The 24,650-nt window shown below is 39.9% G+C and overlaps 1 pseudogene across 1 annotated transcript; it reads right to left on the reverse strand.

Moving 5' to 3' along the window:
- Positions 1-261: 261 nt before the first annotated feature.
- LOC308241129 (claudin-7-like) lies at positions 262-909 on the reverse strand (annotated as a pseudogene). The gene has a single exon. The product of its transcript is annotated as a claudin-7-like (transcript).
- Positions 910-24,650: the final 23,741 nt, after the last annotated feature.

Genomic DNA, 24,650 nt, shown 5'->3' on the forward strand with positions numbered 1-24,650 from the left:
GGTCATGTCCTGCTACATACTACTGCCCATGAATTATTATTTATTCCTCAAAGCTCAATTTATTTATTTATGTTTCCCCCCAAACATACTTTTTATTACTGTACAAAAAGCACATCCACCCCTCCTTTGTTCTCCCCCACCCAGCGCCCAGGGAACTGTACACGGTGTGCAGGACTGCAATGACCTACATCCTGCCCACAGGCTGAGCTCTCTGGCCCAGGTCCTTTCAAGTGTCTAGGACTGGGGCAATGGAATCCCAGCTCACAAATACTCCTTGGCAGAGTTGGCTTAGCGTAAGAGTGGGGTGCACCATACCTAGCTTTGCCCTCACTCCCAGACAGGAGCAAGAGAGCATTGCACCTCCCAAGAGGACCAGAGCAGACCCTGCCCAGCCAATGAAAATGGCAGGACCAAACTCGTACTTAATATTCCTGGGGCCCAAAGGGTTATAAAAGTCTGTGGTAATCCCATGGCCGTACCAGGAGCAAGCTGTCAAAGCAGCAAGACCTGCCACCATGAAAATGATGTCTCCGGTCATGGCAGTACAGGCTTTTTTCAATTTGTCATCTCCCCCACAGCGTGTACACTTCATGCCCATCGTGGCCATGAACATGGCTAGGAAGCCCATGAACATGGCTAGGAAGCCCAGCACGAGGGACACCACCATTAGAGCTCTAGTGGCCTGAAGGGCCGCGGGCAGGGCGAGCACCGAGTTGTACATTTTGCAGCTGATCACTCCCGTGCTCTGACGCAGTCCATCCACAGCCCCTGGTACATGGCCTGGGCTGTGATGATGTCGCCCACACACGAGCTCATCTGCCATGGCGGAAGGGCGGTGCACACCACCAGGCCCACCCAGCCCAGCAAGGCCATGGAGAAGCCGAGCAGCTGCAGGCCCGAGTTGGCCATTCCGCCCTCACAAAAGACGAGGGGCGTGGGCTGGAGCCTCTGCAGAAAAAGAAACCTTTGAGGGGCGATTTTATTAGACAACTTGGGTTGGAGTTATAAGTCACTCAAAGCGAAAAAGTTTCTGGTCGAGTGACTGCAAATTTTTTATCACCCAAAGTAAACACAAATGGTCCCTCTGGCGGGCGAGGGTCTCACAGCAGAGGGAACAGGTTATGCTCCGAGGACTCGTGGCCTGTGATCCCCAAGTCCAGGCCGTTCCCCTCCCCCACCTCCTGTGCTCTCCGCCATGATTCCCAAACAAAAGGTGGAGGGGCCGAATGGGTGGTTCTGGGTGCAGAAGTCCCGGAAGGTCCCTGGGCTCTCTGCCGGAGGCCGAGGAGCAAGCAGCCGTGAGCTGGCAGGTGCGGGCAGGCGGATGCGGGCGGACAGGTGCAGCTTACCTAGTATATGTAGGGCGTTGGGGGCGTGCCCCCGGGGGCCCTTCAAAGCTCAATTTAGATGTAATTTCCTCTGGGATGTAATCTGTGACATAAGCCATCACTATGTCTTGTTCAATTTTGAATCCCTAGACTTTAGTTGAGCACCTGGAACATACCAAGTGTTCAGATTTGCCAGATAAATGGATATTGCATGGTATTGCATGGGCTAATTCCTGGAATGGCCAGAGCCAGTTCAGATAAAAGTTTTCATTCAGTAAAATTAATCTTCACCTTTTTCTCACCCTCCCATCTTCTCATCTATCATGTTCTGCCTCCTGATGTCTTTCAAAAAATATATTTATTATTGATTTCAGAGAGGAAGCGAGAGGGAGAGATAGAAACATCAATGATGAGAAAGAATCATTGATCGGCTGCCTCCCACACACCCCCTACCAAGGATCAAGCCCACAAAAACCCAGGCATGTGCCCTTGACCAGAATTGAACCGGGGACTCTTCAGTCCGCAGGCTGACCCTCTATCCACTGAGCCAAACCAGCTAGGGCTGTCTCCTGATGTCTTTGTCATCTCTCCTCAACCTTCACCTCCCACATCCATCAATTGACCCATTTGAAGCAGTCATCCTTATTCTCTGTTAACTATATACTTAACTATATACTAATCTCTATCAACACACCACTCAAAAATTAATCCCAATGTAAACAACACTTAAAAATGAACATTCCACCCAAGTGTATTTGTTTTAAAAAGGAGAGATGCTGAAAGTTGTCTAGATAAGCAAATGAACTTGATTATTAAGAAGAAATCCCATCCTAATACTTGGAAGCCTTGTCTCTGGGTGGCTTCCCTTTGGCATCTCTGCTAACAGGCTCAGCTAGTTTACCTAAGGGAAAATCGCCATCACCACCTTTTTCATTCTGGGAAAGAGCTGATCTCCCCCATTATTTGGAAAAGGATTGGGGAAAAAATAAACATTTGGCACACTACTTAATAAGGATTGTATGTATATGGTGGACATCCATGCTTTAAAACACAAATTGTATGCCTCTCTTCCCTGCTCCAAGCTAAATTCTTTTTTATACCTTTTACCTTACTGAAAAGTTTTGACTTGCCAAATCTTAATAACTATGACATTTATTGGAGTCTGTGTTAACAGGGAGAAATTCTTGTAGGTTTCCCTGTCCTTTATGTTCATAAGTTTCAGTACTGGGTACATAGTCCTTTGGCCATGAAATGCTGAGGAATAATCTAACATATGACTTTATGATTCTTATCTCTTCCTCAACAGAGACTAAATGGGAGAACTGAATTGTCTATGTAGAAAAATGGCAGCTTTAAAACCATGACCAATGAAGACATCACTGATAATGTTTACTGAGCCCTCAGAATTGGCATTAATTTGCTTAAATGCATGTGGTGTGAGTCTTTTGGCTGACAAGCATCTTTTTTGATATGATGTAGTATTTTAGGATAATTCTGAGTGATTCTCCTATACCCAGAAAATTGATACCCAGAGCTTACCATACTTGCAAACAATAAAATATTTTTTTCCTGTAGCTAAACCATGATTTGATTGCTGTTATTAATTTTGACTACCATGAATAAATTAGAAAATGATACTTTGTTTTGTATCATAGGAATGTCTGTTTCAAAGCTGGAACCTGGGCCTTTTTTTCCACTTATTCTCTTGAATCAAATAAATTGCTTATCTCCTAGGGACTCTACCATTTATTTTTATTTTTTTAAATATATTTTATTGATTTTTACATAGAGGAAGAGAGAGGGACAGAGAGTCAGAAACATCGATGAGAGAGAAACATCGATCAGCCACCTCCTGCACACCTCCTACTGGGGATGTGCCAGCAACCAAGGTACATGCCCTTGACCGGAATCGAACCTGGGACCTTTCAGTCCACAGGCCGATGCTCTATCCACTGAGCCAAACCAGTTAGGGCTCTACCATTTATTTTTTTTTCCTGGAATCTCTGGAAGCTAAGATACACACAGGATTGGATTTGCCTGAGGAATGTTGAAACTTGTTCATTTGAATCCCCTTCCCTCAAGAGATTCCTATCTGGTTCAATTCCTCATCTTCTCATTCACAAGTCCACAAGAGACAATGCAGGTGGGATCCTGATCAGATTTGACCTACCCAAATTTATCCACTGTTTAGAAAAGTATGCAAGAAGAGAAATCAAAACAAAACACAACACACACACCATCATAACTTCTAGTTTTCTGGTTTCTGTGTGATCTTTTATTCCTTCTGCTCACTCCTTTTTATTCTGTTTTATTTCTTGTCCCATCCCCTAAAATATTTATTCATCATATGGTTATATGCAAGTTGATATTTTTGAAAGAAAAAAATAAACAAAAACTTTTTGACTTAGTCCACTTAGCACAAAGTTTTCAAAAACAATGACTTATGAGCTGAGACCACATGAAGGAGAAAATCTCACAGAAACACTGTGGAATTGCTACTTGCTTGATTTGTCCTTATGTGATCATCACACCTAAAAATGGCTTCTTTTGTTAATAAAATTGAGAATGTTGATATGTTCAGCTGGAAGGGTCAAAAGAGGAAAGCTCATGGATTATAGCATTCTGTTAATTAACACAGACACAAGAATGCATATTGAGAAATAGCAAGAATTACAGGTCACAAGCTGCTTGATGAGAAAGGGTAGGAAGATTCCATCCTTTCCTCCATGGACAAGATGAAGGACTTGGAATGAACCCCTCTCTAATTTATAAATCAACTCTACTTCTATTTCCAATCTATCTTTTACTTATCTCATGTGAAAAGGGAATTAATGTGAAAAAACAAAACAAAAACTCAGGCATGCTCTTTAGAAACTCATACAGAAGAAAAGTTAGACAAAAAAACAATAGCTACTCCCAATAGATTTCTTTTTAATACAGAGCTAACCAGGGGTCCTCAAACTTTTTAAACAGGGGGCCAGTTCACTGTCCCTCAGACCGTTGGAGGGCTGGACTATAGTTTACAAAAAAAACTATGAACAAATTCCTATGCGCACTGCGGGCCCGGGACGAGTCGGCTGCTAAGCAGGACAGGCAGCGGCACCCGGCGGGCTGGATAAACGTCCTAGGCGGGCTGCATGTGGCCCGTGGGCCGTAGTTTGAGGACCCCTGAAATACACAAACATTTCTCCTCCTTTTTCTATTTCTCTCTGTCTTTTCTCCTTCTCCTTCTCCTTCTCCTCCTCCTCCTCCTCCTCCTCCTCCTCCTCCTCCTCCTCCTCCTCCTCCTCCTTCTTCTTCTCCTTCTCCTCCTCCTCCTCCTCCTTCTCCTTCTCTCTCTCTCTCTCTTTCTCTCTTTCTCTCATTCTCTATTTCTCTCTGATCATTTATTTAAAACAAAATTTCTCCATTCCTCTTTGCCAATTAGAGCCATAGCATCTAGCTCCAGATGCTCCCTTTTTGTGAAGTCTTCCTGGATGAGTCCTTCACTGCCTACAGTATCTTTACATCTTTTCCTTTATGTATAAAATGACCACATAATTTATTGTCATAGTGGGACACTTTTGAGAGCAAAAGGGGGTACTCAATAATTATTCTGAGACAGAGGACATAGTTAGGGCTATAGCATGCAAACTGGTATACAGCTTCCTTACTTTTAAGGTGTCTCTTTTGCTGACTAAATGTTGTTTTACATTTATTGACATGCTGGTGGGGGACTCTTTCTCAAATTACTTCTTGCAAGCCAACTGAGTTGCAAATACAGTGGCTTCTCTTCTAGTATTCCTTTCCCTTGTCATTCAAACCATAGCAGCCCAGCAAATGTTCATTATTTGGGAGGTAGCTTAAAAGGCTGAAATCTGAAAAGATCACAGGGGTATATGAAAAATCTCTCACAAATTGGCCTACTTGATTCTGGTACCTGCTCTTTGAGGGCCCTCTGTTTATCTTGGCTTTTTGGGAGGGCATCTAGATGGAACTTCAAGTAAAATAAAACATACACGACTGTATTGTGACATATATGTATAGTATGTAAAAAAGAGGCCATAAAACATTTATCCTATATAATAAAGAGGTAATACTCAAGTTGACCCTTACACCATCGCACAAGATGACCATCCCCAGTTGGTCAAAGATGGCTGCTCCCATGTGGTCAAAGATGGCCACCACAAGATGGCTGGCAGGGGAGGGTAGTTGGGGGGGACCAGGCCTGCAGAGGAGGGCAGTTAGGGGTGACCAGGCTGGCAGGGAGGGCAGTTGGGGGCGACTAGGCCAGCAGGGGGGAGCAGTTGGGGCAATGAGGCCGGCAGGGGAGGGCAGTTAGGGGTGACCGGGCTGGCAGGGGAGGGCAGTTGGGGGTGACCAGGCTGGCAAGGGAGTGCAGTTAGGGGTGACTGGGCTGGCAGGTGAGGGAAGTTGGGGGCAACTGGGCCAGCAGGGGAGGGCAGTTGGGGGTGACCAGGCCTGCAGGGGAGGGCAGTTAGGGACAACCGGGCTGGCAGGGGAAGATAGTTGGGGGTGACCGGGCCAGCAGGGGAGGGAGTTGGGGGTGATTGGGCTGGCAGGGGAGAAGTTAGGCTTTGATTAGGCTGGCAGCAGAGTGGTTAGGGGGTGATCAGGCTGGCAGGCAGGTGAGCAGTTGGGAGCCAGCAGTCCCAGATTGTGAGAGGGATGTCCCACTGCTGGTTTAGGCCCGATCCCACATGTCTGACTGCCAGTTTAGGCCCAATCCCACAGGCAGTCGGACATTCCCCAAGGGGTCCCAGATTGGAGAGGGTACAGGCTGGGCTGAGGGACACCTTTCCCCCATGCACAAATTTCATACACTGGGCCTCTTGTGTATATATAAAAAACAACAATAAAAGAAATGGCCGTGTACCTATCAACTAGATTATGAAATAGAATATTGCCAATATTTTGGAACCACCCTCCTCACCTAGCAAATCTCGGTGATCATTCCTTCCTGCTCCCTTTGTCAGAGTAATTGCACTTACTTTTCTTTTAATTATTCCTAGCTTTGTTTTATAGTTTTTACACACATGTGTGTACCCCTAAACAAGACCTCTGCTTTTTGGTGTCAAATAGTATTTTCATGTAATAAGGAAAGAAAAACACTGCCATGTTGCCTAGTTCAGGAACATGCTGTTCTTTTTTAAGAAAAAAACTTCTAAAATATGATGTGCTTTTCAAATACCTAACTGAGGTGAATATCAACATATGTGTAAGGAAAGAATTTTAGGGAGAAACCTCAGCACCTATGTTCCACAACTCAAACTCCGTCTTTGTTTTCCATTTCCTTCTATTTTGTGATTAAAATCTAGCATTCCATTCAAAATTTAAATGAAAAACTAATGTCACCAGGAAAGTGTTGACTGATGTGAGATTTCCAACCTGTGACAATTCTGCAGGTAAGTCCCACATTAGGTGAAATAATTAACTATACAAAGCATGTTGAAAACGATGCCTACTAAATTTCTATCCTCTTTCCTTCCATGCCCACCCTGGGAAGCCAGTACCCTCTCTCATTATTTATCATCTTGTCCATCCAAAACTTAAAACTCATCATTCACATTGATTAACTTTAGGACAGGGAGTTTTATATATTTCCTACCAAAATAATCCAGTAGCAAAGGATAAGATATTTTCAAGAGTCTCTAGACATGAAAGCTGTGGTCAGCATAGATTTACCTATTTTTATTGTGGGGTATGTCATACATATGCAAACATGTCTAAAATACATCTACTTGGTAAAGGATAACAATAAAATAAGTACCTGCATACCTACCACCCAGCCTTAGAAATAGACCACAATCTGTAGTTAACTGACATTTGAATTTTTTTCTAATTTGAGACTACTGCAAAAAGCACAGATATAAAATTTTGAGTTTTTACCTCCTGGTATACATGTGTAAGAATCTTTGAGTATGAAGCTAGAGGTAGATTTTTGGATCATAAACTATGAATATTCAAATTTCCAGGCAATTCCAAACCATTTTCCAAAGTAGAACACATTTAAATCCCCACTGGATGTAAATGAGAGTTCCTATTGCTCAATATCCTCATTAGTATATGCAATTGTCCCAAAAAAAGTTATTTTTAAATCTGTATGTGAAATGAAATCTCATTGTGATCTTGTATGTTGTGTTTCTCTAATTACTGAAGAAGCTACGCATCTTTTCATGTGTTTATTATAGACCATACCTGTTTCCTTTTCTTTGAAATTCCTGTTAGAGAGTTTTGCCCATTTCCCTATTGAGTGTTTTCTTTTTCTTTCTTATTAATTAATAGGAGCTTAAATAATCAAAGTAGGAGTAGTGAGAGGCACATTTTTTTAACTATGTACTTTCATAAATTGTATATCAGGTAATTATCTTTTTTCATTCAATAGCTAATTATTTTCACTCTGGTGGTGAGCCCATTTAACAAAGAAAAGAACTTACTTTTAAAGTTATTGAATTCTTCTTGACATTTTCCATTTGACTTATTCTTTAACATGATATTCTCAAGATTTCTGACTTCACTCATATGTGGAATATAAAACTGAAAACAATGAAAAAACAAGTCAAACAAACAAAAACTGATAGGCACAGACAACAGTATGGTGGTTACCAGAGGAAAAGGAGAATAGAAGGGGTCAACTATATGGTGATAGAAGGAGATTTGACTTTGGGTGGTAAACACACAATGTGATATTTAGATGATAGGTTATAGAACTGTACACTTTAAACCTATGTAATTTTATTAACCAATGTCATCCCAATAAATTTAATTTTTTAAAAGTTATTTATTCTTTAATCTTTTACTTTGTGCATATTAAATTTTGTTTGTAGATACTTCCTACATTCTTTTCTTGAAATTTCATAATGTTAACTCTCACATCTATTTCTGTAATCCTCTTTCAATTTGATTTTCAACATTTATTGAATAGTTTATCTTTTCAATAAATAGTTTGTAATGATTTCAAATACCATTTTTGTCATACATCAAGTTTCCCTGTATCTGTGCATTTGTTTCTAAGTTCTCCAGTCTGTTATTTTGATCTATGTGTTAATTAGTGGGCAAAATCTGATTGTTAGTAACATAATTAGTATAGTTTTACAATATATTAATATCTAATAGGACAAATTCTTATTTTCCTTTCTTAGAAGCATATTGGTTATCCATTATCCTTTTATTTTTTCATATAAATTTCAAAAATAGATTGTCAAATTCCATTATGAAACATTTTGCAACTGTTATTATAGTTATACTAGAGGCCCGGTGCACGAAATTTGTGCACGGGGGGGGGAGGGGTCCCTCAACCCAGCCTGCACCCTCTCAAACCTGGGACCCCTCAAGGGATGTCCGACTGCCCATTTAGACCCGATCCCAGTGGGATTGGGCTTAAATGGGCAGTCGGACATCCCTCTCACAATCCAGGACTGCTGGCTCCCAACTGCTCGCCTGCCTGCCTTCCTGATTGCCCCTAACTGCTTCTGCCTGCCAGTCTGATCACCCCCTAACCACTCCCCTGCCAGCCTGATTGATGCCTAACTGCTCCCCTGCCAGCCTGTTTGCCCCCAACTTCCCTCCTCTGCAGGCCTGGTAACCCCTAACTGCCCTCCCTTGCAGGCCTGGTCCCTCCCAACTGCCCTCCCCTGCTGGCCTGATTGCCCCCAACTTCCCTCCCTTGAAGGCCTGGTCCCTCCCAACTGCCCTCCCCTGCTGGCCATCTTGTGGTGGCCATCTTGTGTCCACATGGGGGCAGGATCTTTGACCACATGGGGGAAGCCATCTTGTGTGTTGGAGTGATGGTCAATCTGCATATTACTCTTTTATTAGATAGGATAGAGGCCTGGTGCATGGGTTGGGGCCAGCTGGTTTACCCTGAAGGGTGTCCCTGATCAGGGTGGGGGTTCCCTTGGGGTGTGGGGCAGCCTGGGTGAGGGGCCTGTGGTGGTTTGCAGGTTGGCCACGCCCCCCAGCAACCCAAGCAGAGGCCCTGGTATCTGAAATTTATTTATCTTCTACAATTGAAACTTTGTAGCCTGGAGCAGAGCCAAGCCTTGTGCTTGCTCTGTGGCGGCAGCCATTTTTGGGGGGATTTATGTGTCTTCTATAATTGAAATTTTGAAGCCTTAAGCGGAGGCCTGGACCGGCCAGGGTGTGCAGAAAACTTGGCTTCCTCCATCACCGGGGGCAACCCTAGCCGCCTGCTCTTTCCAGCTCTGTGGCTGCTGCCATTTCTGTTTGGGTTTATGTATCTTCTATCATTGAAACTTTGTAGCCTTGAGTGGAGGCCTAGGCCAGCAAGGGCAGGCAGAAAGTTTGGCTTCCTCCATCGCCGGGGAGACCCAAGCCTCCCTGCTATCTCTGTGGCCACAGCCATCTTGGTTGGGGTTAATTTGCATACTCATTCCTGATTGGTTAGTGGGCGTGGTTAGTGGGCGTGGCTTGTTGGTGTATGGGAGTGATGGTTAATTTGCATATTACTCTTTTATTAGATAGGATTTACTATTAGATCCATTTAAAGGGAATTGACAACTTTATGATATGACTTTTCTTATCCAAGAACATGTTTATCAACCCAAGCCATTATGCTCTATTAATATTTGCCAAAGGAGGCAAGAGCAATCAATGGGGTCAAAACAGTCTCTTCAATACATGGTGTTGGGAAAATTGGACAGATACTTGCAAAAAAAATGAAACTAGATCACCAACTTCCACCATAAACAAAAAAACCCTTCTAAATGAATAAAGGACTTAAATGTAAGACAGGAAGCCATAAAAATCTTATAAGAAGCCATAAGCAGCAAAATACCAGACATTTGTCATAGCAATATCTTTACCAATACAGCTCTTAGGCCAATGGAAACTAAGGAGAAAATAAACAAATGGGACTACATCAAAATGAAAAGCTTCTGCACAGCAAAAGAAACCATCAATAAAACAACAAGAAAGCCCATTGAATGGGAGAACATAGTTGCCAATATTATCTCCGATAAGGGTTTAATCTCCAAAAGTTATAGGGAACTCATATAACTTAACAAAAGGAAGATAAACAATCCAATCAAAAAATGGGCAAAGGACCTAAATACTTTTTGAAAGAGGTCATACAGAAGGCCAAGAGACATATGAAAACATGCTTAAAGTTACTAATCAAAACAATAATGAGGTACCATCTCACACCTGTCAGAATGGCTATCATCAACAAATCAACAAATGACAAGTGCTAGAGAGGATGCAGAGAAAAAGGAACCCTCTTGAACTGCTGGTGGGAATGCAGACTGGTGCAGCCACTGTGGAAAACAGTATGGTGTTTCCTCAAAAAATTAAAAATGGAACTGCCATTTGACCCAGTAATACCACTTCTAGAAATATATTCCAAGAAAACAGAAACACCAAATCAGAAAGGACATATGCACCCCTATGTTCATAGCAGCACAATTTACAATAGCTAAGATTTGGAAACAGCTTAAGTGCCCATCAGCAGATGAGTGGATTAGAAAACTGTGGTACATCTACATGATGGAATACTGCGCTGCTGTAAAAAAGAAAGAACTCTTACCATTTGCAGCAGCATAGATGAAACTGGAGAGCATTATGCTAAGCGAAATAAGCCAATCGGAGAAAGATAAATATCATATGATCTCATTCATTTGTGGAATATAATGAACAATATATATTGATGAACAAAAATGGAACCAGAGTCATAGAAGCATCGAATAGACTGTCCAACCTATGAGGAAAGGTGGGGATTGAGGGGGTAAGAGATCAACCAAAGGACTTGTATGCATGCATATGTGCATAACCAATGGACACAGACAGAAGACAGAGGGGGGAGAGGTGAGGGCATGTGCTGGGGGGTGAGGGGGGCCAGGGAGAGGTCAATGGGGGGAAAAGGAGGCTTACGTAATGCTTTAAACAATAAAAAATTTAAATTAAAAAAAAGAACAGGTTGTTTTTTTCATTAGTTGAGTCCTTTAATGAACTTCAAAAAGCTTTCCAATTATGCATGCTTTGTATACCTTTTCTAGATTGACTCCCATATGTTTGTGTACTTTATATAATGTGTTGCTTTTGTAAAAAGTATTTTAAATTACATTTTGTATGTGAACTTTGTATCTGATAGGTTTGTTCCTGTCTTTGCAACTCTTGAATTATTGATTTATTGTTTTACCTTGATGGTTGAGACTTCAACTACAATATGCAAAAGAAGTGGTGATAGTAGTCATTATTGTCTTGCTTATGATTTTAAAAAAATAGTTTCAAATGTTTACTGTTATTCATGATGTTTGCTCTAGAGTTTTTTATATTTCGTTTTGTTTTTAAATTTCTGGGTTCTTCATTCTTTTTTCTTTTTTCTTTTTTATATTGTTTAAAGTTTTACATATGTCCCCTTTTTCTCCAATTAACCGCCCCCCCTCCCCCCCAGCCATTCCCACCCAGGGCAAGCCCCCACCTCCACAGTGTCTGTGTCCATTGGTTATGCTAATATGCATGCATACAAGTCCTTTATAGGTCTTCTTATCAAATTAGAGACATTCTTCTCAATTCATACTTGTCAAATGTTTTATCACAAATGATTACTTGATTTTGACACCTTTTTACTACTATGGGTATAATTATGTAGTTTCTATTTTTTCCCTTGTTAATGTAGTGAATTATAATAATCCCGACCTGTAATTTTCCTATTTTGTTTTGTCTTTAGCTAGTTTTTTTTTTTTTTTATATCAAGGTTGCACAAGTCTCATGAAATATGTTGAAGTGTTCCATCTCTTTCTATTCTCTGGGAGAGTTTGTGTAAGAAATGTTTGCCAGAATTCAAACGTTAGATCATTTGGCATGCTATTCCTTTGTGTGATTTTAAACTACAGATTAAGTTATGGTTTTAATTTCTAGGGGATTTCTACTTGGTCTTAAGTCATTCTTATAAATTATATTTCCTACAAATTTATATATTTCATCAGTTTACAAACTTATTTGTCTAAAGTTGCTCATAATATTTTCTCACTTCTTTTTAATATCTGTGGAGTAAGATATATTTCCTCTTTTTTATGCCTAATGGTATTTGTTTTCATATTCTCTCCTTTTTACTTTATTTTTTTGATAAATCTATCGGACACTTGTTTTTTTCCAAACAACTTTTAGTTTTTTGAATACTTATATGAAATTTTACTTTCTATTTTATTTGTTTCTGTACTTATTTATATTATCTGTTTTCTACTTCTTTCTTAGGTGTATTCTGTTTTTATTTTTCTAATTTCTTAGAATCGGTATTGAGCTCATTTAAGCTTAAGCCTTCCCTTTTTTCTAATATAAAAATTGTAAACTAGTATATTTTTCCCTATAAAAACTGCTTTTTTGCACCCCACAAATTTTGCATTAATATATATTGTACATGGTGTTTTTATTAGTTCTAACTGCATACACATTGCATAAGTGAAGCAATTACCTTATTACATTATGTGACAATGTGTTAAGAGCATTTAGGGTGCAGAATATGGCTTTCATAATTTCTAATGTGCATATTCTCTTAACCAAGATGTATCTTAAATAACTTTATAATTTGCTTTCTTTTTTAACAGGGTGAAAACAAAATTAGCATTTAATTTTTTTAAATGTTCCTAAAAAGGCTAATGGCCTTTTGCATTTTTGTCACCTAAAATATAGAGAAAACAGAACATGATATAGCAAGAGAAAACAAGGGTGAATGTGCTGTCTGTTAAAATTATTTCTTTTTTTTAAATTTTTTTTAAAAATATATTTTATTGATTTTTTACAGAGAGGAAGGGAGAGGGATAGAGAGTTAGAAACATTGATGAGAGAGAAACATTGATCAGCTGCCTTCTGCACACCCCCCACTGGGGATATGCCCGCAACCAAGGTACATGCCCTTGACCGGAATCGAACCTGGGACCTTTCAGTCCACAGGCCAACACTCTATCCACTGAGCCAAACCGGTTAGGGCTAAAATTATTTATTAGGCACCACTGCCTTTGCATTCAGACTGTTAAGGAGGCCTAGTCTTGATGCCCATGAGCCTGATTTTTTTTTATACTCAAGCCTTCATCACTCTGTTCCTTCAGCAAGTCCCTTAAGCTTTAGAAGCCTTGGTTTCCTTATTTGGAAATTGAACCTCCCAGGATATTTTCCAAGGATTTGATGAATATGGAAGCACTTTTTTAAAAGTTCTATGCAAATATAAAGATTATTTTTTCTTTTCTATGTCAGCATAAATCCTCAAATGTTTATACCTCGGTTCTTTTTCTCATGTGTGCCTTTTTGTATTTCCTCCAGGAAGCCTTCACTTTCTCTGTCCAAAGAGGCCACATGTTGCAGATTGTTTCTTTATAGATGTGAAAGCCCCTGGAGATCACATATTCAAAGCTCTTCCAATTGCAGATGAAAAAACCGAAGGTTTAGATAATGATTATCCCACTGTCTATAAACAGCAGATGTGAAGTGAAATGTCCTAATAGTATCAGAGCCAAAACCAAAATAAAGATCTCTCTTCTGACCTGGTGTTTTCTACCATGTTCTTACCTGATAAGTGACGCTTTTAATTTTTCGTTAGTTTTGACCACTAATTAGCCACCATTTATGCTCACTATTCCATCCAGCAATGACTCTCTATCAGCCTACTTGAAGTAACAGTTAAAAGGCTTTAAAAAAGCTGTGCAATTTTCCCCACAGTGTACCTATTAATTTAAAGATGAGCCTATTTTACTTTTAAAATAAAGTAAAATTTATTCAACAAAATACAACCCTTTAGATGTCTAAAACCAGTATTAGAGTACTCATTGTAGGCCTAAATGACATGCATCTCACAATTGTCCATTTGTTTTCCACCCTGAAAAAAAACAGCCCCTAGTGGCAAGTCACTTAACTTATAAACTAATGGCCTCCATTAAATTTATATTGATTGATTTGATATCAACAATCACCCAGCAAGGTTCATTCAGTCCATATATTCAGTTATCATGACTTCGGTGCATTGCATGGGAATATTTTCAGAAAGATAGTTCACGTAAGCCTGGGTGGCAGTGGACAGTTCTAGTTGAAAGGATGTGGGCCCAGATGATCCGGTTGCTATAGCATCCTTAACAATGGCTATGGATGATCGCTTGTTCTAAGGAGCTTCAACATCCTTCATGAAAAAGGAGCAGGTAGGGGTCTGGTCAGCCCTGCCTCGTCTGACAGCTACAGAGAGATCGGGCAGAGCAGTGGTGAGTTCACAGCATTGCGGCCTCTGCTCTGCAGCAGCCTGGGCGTCCCCCGTCCAGCGCCAGCGTCCCTCCGCAGCGGCACCAGGAGTCTCCAGTCATTATGCACTGTAGAAAAATCAAAGAATTCCAGAACGAAGCCCTGGAATGCCTGGCTGCCTCCCAGCTTTCTGATGAAGAAGTAAATTCCATTGTTGTCTCACTCCCCTTTCCGCACTCTCGGGATCAGCAGTTACTGTACGCCAGCACCTTTCTCCCCTAAGAGACTGCTCGGCCACACCAGGAAGCCCAGGAATCTCATAAGATAAACTCACAGCGCTCCCCGCATTTATCTTCTACACTCTCGTCTGTCTCTCCTGTCAGGGACAGTGGGCTTCGTGACTTTCGCCATGCCCTGGACTGCTGCGTGTTCGCTGTTGCCAATGACTCTTTGAACTGATCCCAAATCTGTGTCAGAAAAGCCATGATGGATTCCCATTGCCATCCTGAACCACAGATTGGGATATCGCACCTTTAAACCGTGAGGCCTGGTAAACAATACAGCATGTACCCAGCTTCATAAACACTCCCGTTACAAAGGGCACTGCAAACCCAGTGTGATAGGACTTGACCTTAAAAGCTATAGACAATCTAGCGGAGCACAGACGGTTTCATAAAGTACAATCACTTCCTGGAATTCTTGGGTCAGTGCAGTCGGAGCCGTGCAAATCCTGTTTTCCTTGCATTGTTTCCTGCATGTGAATATCATCAGTCTAGCAGGACTGTAACCATGGCACTTGTAAATAGCCAAGGGGCGACTTCTGATAAAGGCTTACAGCTTTAAGGAGATTTTTTTTTTTTTTAAAGACAAGCCTGAATCAAACTTACAAATGCCATCTGTCAACAACAAAGTTGACAAATTGCAGTTTCAAAAGCACATACATCCAGACCCAGATGTTTTTAAGTCACCAAAGGAAACAATATAGATGCTCACAGTATTGAGACTAGTGTGAGTTTTTCATTTGTTGTAATGTCAATTTACACAAAATCCTAAAAAGCAAGTAGATGAACACTAACCAGAATCGTAAGAGATTCTTTCCATATATGGTTCTTTTTTCACTGAACAAGTTTGTGAAATAATAGTTTGGTCCTTCAGTTTCTCCACTCAGTAATAAAAAGAAAAAAAAAAAAAAAGCAGTGATGCTACCCCTTGAAAACAGATATTCTTCACTGTTGGACAATTCCACCCCAACCTTATTTGCTACTTGACAGGTTGTTAATTATACTCTGAGAGAGTATAAAGGATGAACCAGACCAAAACAGACTAAAGATAGATTTTCCCCATTTGCTATAAGTTCAGGATATAAAAAACTTGGAACTGCAGAATCAATCTCAGTTCTTCAGTGTTGGACCTGATTGAGATGTTGGTTGAGTTGACACCTTGTTAAACTTTTCAGCAGATTTAAAATAGGAGAATAGTGGACAAAGTGTTGACAAAAGTGTTTTAAGGCTCTGAGAAAGATTTCCTTAGGAGAAAAATAAAGAAAAAAATCTTATAAAACTCTCAATTATGTTTTCATGGATGCCCATGTTTGATTTTAAATAAGTGGCTAAGGAAGTAGATCTTAAAAGTTTCTATCACAAAAAATAAATTTGTTGTAACTATGTATGCTGATGGATGTTAACTAGACTTATTGTAGTGACCATTTTGCAATATATACAAAGATTATATCATGTTGTATACCCGAAGTTAGTATAATGTTATGTCATTTATATCTCAATAAAAATAAATAAAACTTTAATTAAATAATTTTATTTTCTAAAGTTTAAGTTTAAGCCCTGGCCAGTGTGGCTCAGTCCTATGCACCAAAAGGTCACCAGTTCAATTCCTGGTCAGGGCACATACCCAGGTTTCAGGTTTGGTCCCTGGTTGGGGTGTGTATGGGAGGCAACCAATTGATGTCTCTCTCTCTCTCTCTCTCTCCATTCCTCTCTTTAAAATCAATAAAAACATATAAAAATAAATTTTAAATAAAATCACTAATATCTGACCATTATTTTCACATGAGTATTAAGGATCATCAGCTTAATATCTTTGGGTAATTTTAATTATGCTAATACATTATACATAGTAAGTATTAACAGTCTTAAGGTGATAAAATACTAAAAAATATAAATATTAAAAATACAAAATACTTCCCAGTTAAATCATTTATCTTAAAAGATTAGCACAAGTATTTTCAATTAATTGCTTTTCTCAAAATATAACTTAGGATGGTCATCTGTTTTCATATCCCCTTTTCCCATGAAATTACTCTGTGTTTCGATATCCTATAGTGATTTTATAAAATCTATAATGCTTTTACAAAGAAGCAAGGCTCTGAAAGCCACATAGTTAATAAGTAGCAGACTCATGATTTGAGTCTAGGTGTTCATGGCTTAAAAGCAATTTTATTTAACCCTAATAATGCAATTGCATTGACAACAGATTTCAGACACAAATGTTCTGAAGAATCTGGAGAAAAAGGAAAGAATTGGACAGAACTGATGCACATGGACAGAAGATGCTGTGAGTTAGGACAGGAAACAAGTGGCATGATTCAGTCATGAAGCAATATAATTTCAACTTGATTTTTCTTCTCCATTGTCCTTTCTTATTATCTGACTTATAATGTGGTCATAGTTATGTCAAGTTGCTAAATTCCTGCATATTTGGTTTTGTCATGGGAGGCAAGTAATTCCTGATTGATTTAAATCAATAAAATGAAATAAATTCCAGTTTTCCAAAATTCAGTGCCATGGAAGTGAAAATGTAGTTTCAACCTCCCCTGTGTGAACTAGTAAGCTGATGCCAGTTCTCAAAGATTTGACTTCTTTTATGGAATTAAAAGTTCCCCTACCTCATAGATAAGGTAAGGAACACTTGCCCAGCAGCCAGTAGACCATTTCTTGGCACACCCTGTTCATAAAAACCACCTTGTGGTGTCCTGTTACCATTTTGCCTGGGACCTAATAATGGCACATCAAATTTGGCCCTCTGATAAGCATGAGTAACTTCCTCCATAGCCAAAGAGAGGCACATAGCCTCTCTTTGGAACCAGGTTTGGCTTTTCATTTTGTATTTACTTTGTAGAATCCATTTACGGGCATAGGGCTGGGAGATAAAATATCTTTTTTTCATGAGGGTCCCAGAGGGACAGCAGGCATACAATGTCGCCTCATACCACACAAACAATACAACACAGAAGACTCCTTCTAGCATAATAAACAACTCACAGTCTCAGTCTCCATGTTCTTGACATTGACAATGCTTTTTAAATTAGATCAAAAAGATGCTTGGGTTTTGTTTTATTTGTTTCTTTTTAAGTTAGTGTCTGTCTGAACAGGCAAAAATTCTGTCCAATTGTTGGATGGCATAGACCCCAAAGTCTAATGACCAAAATGAATTGCACTTTTGGCATATTGAGTGCATTTATCCTAGAGAGCTGCGAGGTAGATAAAAATTATTTTAGTGTGGCTCAGTTCATTGGGCATCATCCCATGCACCAAGAGGTTTCTGGTTCAAATCCTGGTCAGGACACATGTCCAGGGTGGGTGTGTGCAAGAGGCAGCCAATTTGATGTACTCTCATATCAATGTTTCTCTCTTCTCCCTTTCTCATTCTCTAAAAATCAATAAACTATTTTTAAAAAAATTATTTTAGGTTGCAGTTTTCACCATAATGTTATATCAATTATAGCTCACTAGTGGCCCGATGCATGAATGAAGATTTGTGCAAGAATGGGCCTTCGTTCCCCTGGCTGCCGGCACTGCCTTCGCTCTGGCCGGAGCAGCCTTTCTGACTTCCCATGCTGCCCAGAGGCCCAGAGCAGCTGGGGTGGTGTGGAACACCTGCGTCATCGCCATGGTGCAAGCGTCCCGCCACATCCCAGGCCGCTAGATGCCTGCATATGCAAATTAGCCTTCCATCTTTGTTGGGTTAATTTGCATACTCACTCCTGATTGGCTGGTGGGTGTCTCGAAGGTATGGTCAATTAGCATGTTACTCTTTTATTAGGTAGATATTACTTCATAATTAATAATAAATAGTATTTTGATAGGAAGGACCTTAAAAGTTTTTTTAGACTGACATTTTTTTTAAAAGAAAACAAGCGTAAAAATCAAGTTTGCACAAATCAACATCACTATTTCTATTTATCCCTCTTTTTGAAATATTTGCAAACCTATGATACAAAAATTTTTCTAAAATAATTTAAATATTATTTGACCTAGAAATTAAAACAAAGACATTCTCAGTCCTAAGATTTCACCTATAGTCATCAACATATTCTCTATGAATAAATGTGTGCCTTTCTATTCAGAAGAAAGGAAATTTTCTTAGAACAGTATATATTTACACTCACTAACAATTCATTTACCCAGAGTATGTAATGAGTAAAGAAAAATAATTCAGATCTGAATCCAGCCAATGTGGGTATTACTGATAAAGAATTAGGGTATGAGTATATGCATTACTTAGATACAAATCAAAAGAGATGAATCTCCAAAGAGAGCTATGAATAAAGTGCTAAGGGAAGCCCCATTTAAATATTAATAGACTCAAAATGAAACTCAGGCCATCAGGAGGGTAATGGCACACAATATCAGAGAGCTTTAATCTGTCATAGCTCTGTTCAACTATGTTTTATATGGAATCCCCAAGATGCTTGCTTTAGTAAGTTACCTTCTTGCAAAAGCAACCCAAATTCAGTTTAAGTATGGCTTATTTCTTTATTCATTATTGGGAGTTGAAGTTTCTTATAGACTTCTGAGAAATTCATTTTATTTCAATTGAAGAAAGATGCAGACAAAGTGTGTCTGGTCAAGGGTTATGAGAGTTTTCATGACTAGCAAATAAATAGTCCCATCTAAGGTTATAATAAGAAATACTTCCTTGATATCATGGTTTTTAAAGAACCATCATACAACTGTAATCCTAACTGATAGCAGTCAATTATATGGAAATAACCTTGGGAGAGTTTTTTCTAACCATCTCTGTAAACAGCTAGAAGTAGTTGATTTAAGCTCAGAGGCAGACCCATTTCTCACAACATTGACTAACTCAACTCACACAAAAGAAGAAACTTTTCTTGTTTATAAGCAGTGGCACTTTTTATCAGTTTCACTTGCTCATTAATTCTTTCCAATGAATTAATAAACAGATGTCACTCTCTCTTTTTTAAATTTGTCTTTAAGGCACAAGCAAGGAACCCTTTGAAAATCATTAGGTTGGTCGTGGTATCATTGTTGTACTGTGCAAACAGAATGCATTGCCTCCCAAAGTCAGAGGAAGCCAGGGTTCCTTCTAGGGCTGAGAAAGAGGCTACTTCCCCACCTCCCTTTTCTTAGGGATTTCACCCCATCTGTGGGCAGGGTCATCTTTCCAAAGTCAAAGAGTGAGAAGGCATTCTCTAGAGATGTTAGAATTTGGAGAGAATTATTTGTTGGATCTCAGAACACAGTATAAATTATAATTCTGAGACTTTGAAGAAGAAACGGCATATTTCCAGATTTTCAGCCTTTATTGCTCCCCAAATGGGAATACAGATTATTAATAGAAGAAATGTTGATTTATCAATAATAAGATTAGATCACCTCAACCAAGGTGCAAAAGATTAGATGGAGATTCATGAGACAGACATTCTCTGAGATAATTCCTGAACACAAATTTGGGCTCACTTCAAAGGGCATTCAAAAACAGACTGGGAATTAGATAACCAAAGCTAGGGACAATGAAAGGATTATGACAATGCTGGTATGTCATTTTTCTAAAAGGCTTTGAATATCATTAACTTTTTAAGAACAAGAAATAATAATGTTGATTCATTTCTGATTCTCTTGGTCACTTCAAATGAAACTAGATCAAAAGAGTCCTTGTAATAATATGGTACCAGGTCTATTCTACATAGTTTTGTTAAAATCATTGCTGTTTGCAGGCTAACAAATTGTACCCAAATTTCTGGGTTTTGTTTTCCTTTGAACCACATTTGGGACAAGAAAAAACAAATATCCTTGCAAAGTGATGAACTAGATTTAGTCCTGGCTGATTCAGGTCTGGGCGATGGCTCTGAAATTCTTGCCTATGAGTCTGGACCTGTTGAATTACTGAAAATCAGCAGTGATAGGTGCTATATGCTGGTGCAGTACAAACCTAAAGCTATTAAAGAACCCAGAACAAGAAAATATTATGCTTTGGGTTGCCTGGGGGATTAACACACATCAAAATGCCTAGTCCTGTACCTAAAAATAGGAGGTGTCTTCAATCTCCTTAGCAAAGGCAACTTCTGCTTTTTGAGAAATGAAAGCTGGTGGATATTTCTGGGTGGGTTTTCTCAAGCTGAAAAGTGGTTCTCTGATTCTTAGTTTAATAGACAGAGGATGAGAATTGCCCTGAAGATAAGTACTGAGCTCAAAATGCCAAGTATAGTTAAGGTAATTAATCTCAATTCTCTTGACTTCATATCTTTATTTGAGATAACTTTGTCATCTTTGTTCAGTAGAAGCCTTGGAAGTTTGTAGTATATGACTTAAGTTGCACTTGATTGACTTTACCCACACCTTTGAAATATTGTACAATTTGGAAAATTTCATGAGTACAATGTCAACTATTTTTTGATCAATAGACAGTCCTTATCAAAAGTCTATCAAACATTAAATTGATTTCTAAAATGTTCAGTTCTGTACTCAATCTCTTGTTAGTTTAAGTCACTGAGATGAGGCAAATAAACTCAGAGAATGATTCACTCTACAGGGTCCTAGAGGAGGAGTACCAATGAGGAGTTAGATGGGATCAGACATTTTAGGGTAAGGGCCATGGGGAGAGAAGATGGTAAATGAAGAAATGAGTCAGATGATCAGGATGTGAGCAAGATAGGCAGAATGTACCAGTCATCGGTAGAGCTGCCTTTTCCCCTCAACCCAAGGATTTTAGTAGGAACTAAAATTGGGTAGATGAGGGCAAAAGGAGATTGGCTGATTTTTTTTTTTTCTTTTAAGAGACAATAGAGGGCAAGAACAGGAAATACAAACTCCTAGACGAGTGAGCTTCTGCAGCAACCCTTTTCTGGACACCTCTCATTACTTTCATTGTAATAAACTTTGCTTCCCTTTGCTTACCCCTCCCTTGTCAGTGAATTCATTCGCTGACTTCTTTTTTTTTCTTTTTTTAAATAAATCTTTATTGTTCAGATTATTACAGTTGTTCCTCTTTTTTCCCTCCATAGCTCCCCTCCACCCAGTTCCCACCCCACCCTCTGCCTTTACCCCCCCCCACTGTCCTTATCCATGGGTGTATGATTTTTATCCAGTCTCTTCCCGCACCCCCCACACCCCTTTCCCCCCAAGAATTGTCAGTCCACTCCCTTTCTATGCCCCTGATTCTATTATATTCACCAGTTAATTCTCTTCATCAGATTTTTTATTCACTTGATTTTTAGATTCACTTGTTGATAGATATGTATTTGTTGTTCATAATTTTTATCTTTACCTTTTTCTTCTTCTTCCTCTTCTTAAAGACTACCCTTCAGCATTTCATATAATATTGGCTTGGCAGTGATGAACTCCTTTAGTTTATTCTTATCTGTGAAGCTCTTTATCTGACCTTCAATTTTGAATGATAGCTTTGCTGGGTAGAGTAATCTTGGTTGTAGGTTCTTGCTATTCATCACTTTGAATATTTCTTGCCACTCTTTTCTGGCCTGCATAGTTTCTGCCGAGAAATCAGCTGACAGTCATATGGGTGCTCCCTTGTAGGTAACTAACTGTTTCTCTTTTGCTGCTTTTAAGATTCTCTCTTTGTCTTTTGCCCTTGGCATTTTAATTATGATGTGTCTTGGTGTGGTCCTCTTTGGATTCCTTTTGTTTGGGGTTCTCTGCACTTTCTGGACTTGTAAGTCTATTTCTTTCACCAGGTGGGGGAAGTTTTCTGTCATTATTTCTTCAAATAGGTTTTCAATATCTGCTCTCTCTCTTCTTCTGGCACCCCCATAATACAGATGTTGGTACGATTGATGTTGTCCCAGAGGCTCCTTACACTATCTTTATATTTTTGGATTCTTTTTTCTTTTTGCTTTTGCGGTTGGGTGTTTTTGCTTCTTCGTATTTCAAATCTTTGACTTGATTCTTGCGATCCTCTAGTCTGCTGTTGGATCTCTGTATATTATTCTTTATTTCAGTCAGTGTATGCTTAATTTCTTATTGGTCCTTTTTCATATTCTCTAGGGTCTCACTAAATTTATTGGCAGTTTCTAGAAAATTCTTCAAAAACCTTATAACCGTGGTTTTGAACTCTATATCCAGTAGTTTGATTTCCTCCATTTCTGTCATTTGTGACCTGTTTCTTTGTCTCTGCATTTTGGTTGCTTCCCTGTGTTGATAGAGTGGCTTTGTGTGCTAGGTGTCCTATAGGGCCCGGTGGCTCAGCCTCCCCAATTACCTGAGGTGGACACTCTTGGTGCACCCCTTTGTGGGCTGTGTGCGCAGTCTTGTTGTAGTTAAGCCTTGACTGTTGTTGGTATCACTGGGAGGAATTGACCTCCAGGCCAATTGGCTGTGAGAATCAGCTGTGTCTATGATGGGAAAACTTCTGTGCTGGAGACACCCTTATGGGGCAAGACTGGCTTCAATGGGGCTTTGGTGCTCACAGAGTCTGCCCCCTGAGTGTGTCCCTTATGGATCTGAGGAGTTGTAATCTGGATGGTCCCACTCTGACCATTGGGTACACTGGCTCTTGGATCTCTAAGGAGGTGCTAATTTAGCCTCTGCCTGAGGCCACCCAGCAGGAGCTATGGAGAGATCTGCAGATTCTTCTTCCTTGTTTGGGGTTTGGAGGTGCCCAGATGAGGCCCAGCTGTGAAGCAATTCAAGCTGCTGTGGGGCCTTGGGCCTTCTTTTGGGTGTTCTGGGTCTCTCTGACCCAGCTGCAGTTTGTTAGGTAATTTTAGATTGCAAAGGGCCAAGCCATTCATATGTAAAAGCCTCTCTCTGTGCACAGCTTTGGTGGGGCAGGGTCTCAGGGAATCCACAGGGCAGAGCAAACAGTAATGGCTGATCCTCATCCCTGCCCTAAGAGGCCCCAGGTTCTCAGTGTCCCATGGTAATTGCTGCAAGCTCATCTGAGAGAAAGCCACCCTAGAGTTCCGCCTGATGCCAGACAGTCCAGTTTCTCCCTGTATGAGTCTGGGTCTCTAGGGTCTCACCCGGAACTGGAGTTCAGAGCAGTTGGGAGCTTGTGTCTCCCTCCTGATTGAGAAACACAGCTGCGTACTCAGTTGCCAGCCCTTTCTGCGCTCGCGTTCCGTACCTCTGCACTTTACTTCTGTACCTCCTCTGAGTCTCAGTGTGCTTTTCTTTTTCCTTCTAGTTGTAGAATTTCCACTCAGCCAGCCTTCCTGTGGTTCTGGATGATGTCCGTTTTGTCTTTTAGTTGTAGTTTTGAAGTGGTTGTGTGAGGCAGCAATTTCAGGTGTTTACCTATGCTGCCATCTTGGTTTCTCTGATTCACTGACTTCTTGAGACAACAAACCCAACAGCTCACACTTGAGCCTCAGGGTTATCAAGGCAAGACATATTTGCCTTGAAGAAATGTTGCATCTCAGTCTGTCAACCTAAAGTTCTGTATTAATTTTACACTAAAATGTAAATGAATAGGGTTTAATTTTTTCTCTAATGGATCAGTTTCTCCCACAGAAACATTAAATGCCAGCCCCAAACATCCAGGAAGACCTACTAGCCTATGTTAAGCAGTGTCATGTCTCACTGTACAATATAGAGTATTTTGTGACCTTAAGGAGATTACAGAGCTACCTTTCTCTTCTCCTCCTTTTCTTCCTCCTTATTCATTTTCTCCTCCTTCTTCCTTTATTTTTTGGTGGAGGTTGCACAGTTAATCCAATGGGGCATGATGACTAGGCAATTTTAAAGCATTTTAAAATCCTATTGCTCTTAGTATGTGAGGCAAAGAAGCAGCACTATTTTTGTCCAAATAGTGTGGGTTAGGATCTCCAACTTGCCTCAGGCAAGGAGTGACTGGCATTTTCAGAGAGCACTTGGACTCACCTAAGAGGGGAAAAATGCTTCTTGAGAATTCCTTCAAGTCACTGAA

This window comes from Plecotus auritus (assembly GCF_963455305.1).
Source record: "Plecotus auritus genome assembly, chromosome: 2".
Lineage (NCBI taxonomy): Eukaryota > Metazoa > Chordata > Mammalia > Chiroptera > Vespertilionidae > Plecotus > Plecotus auritus.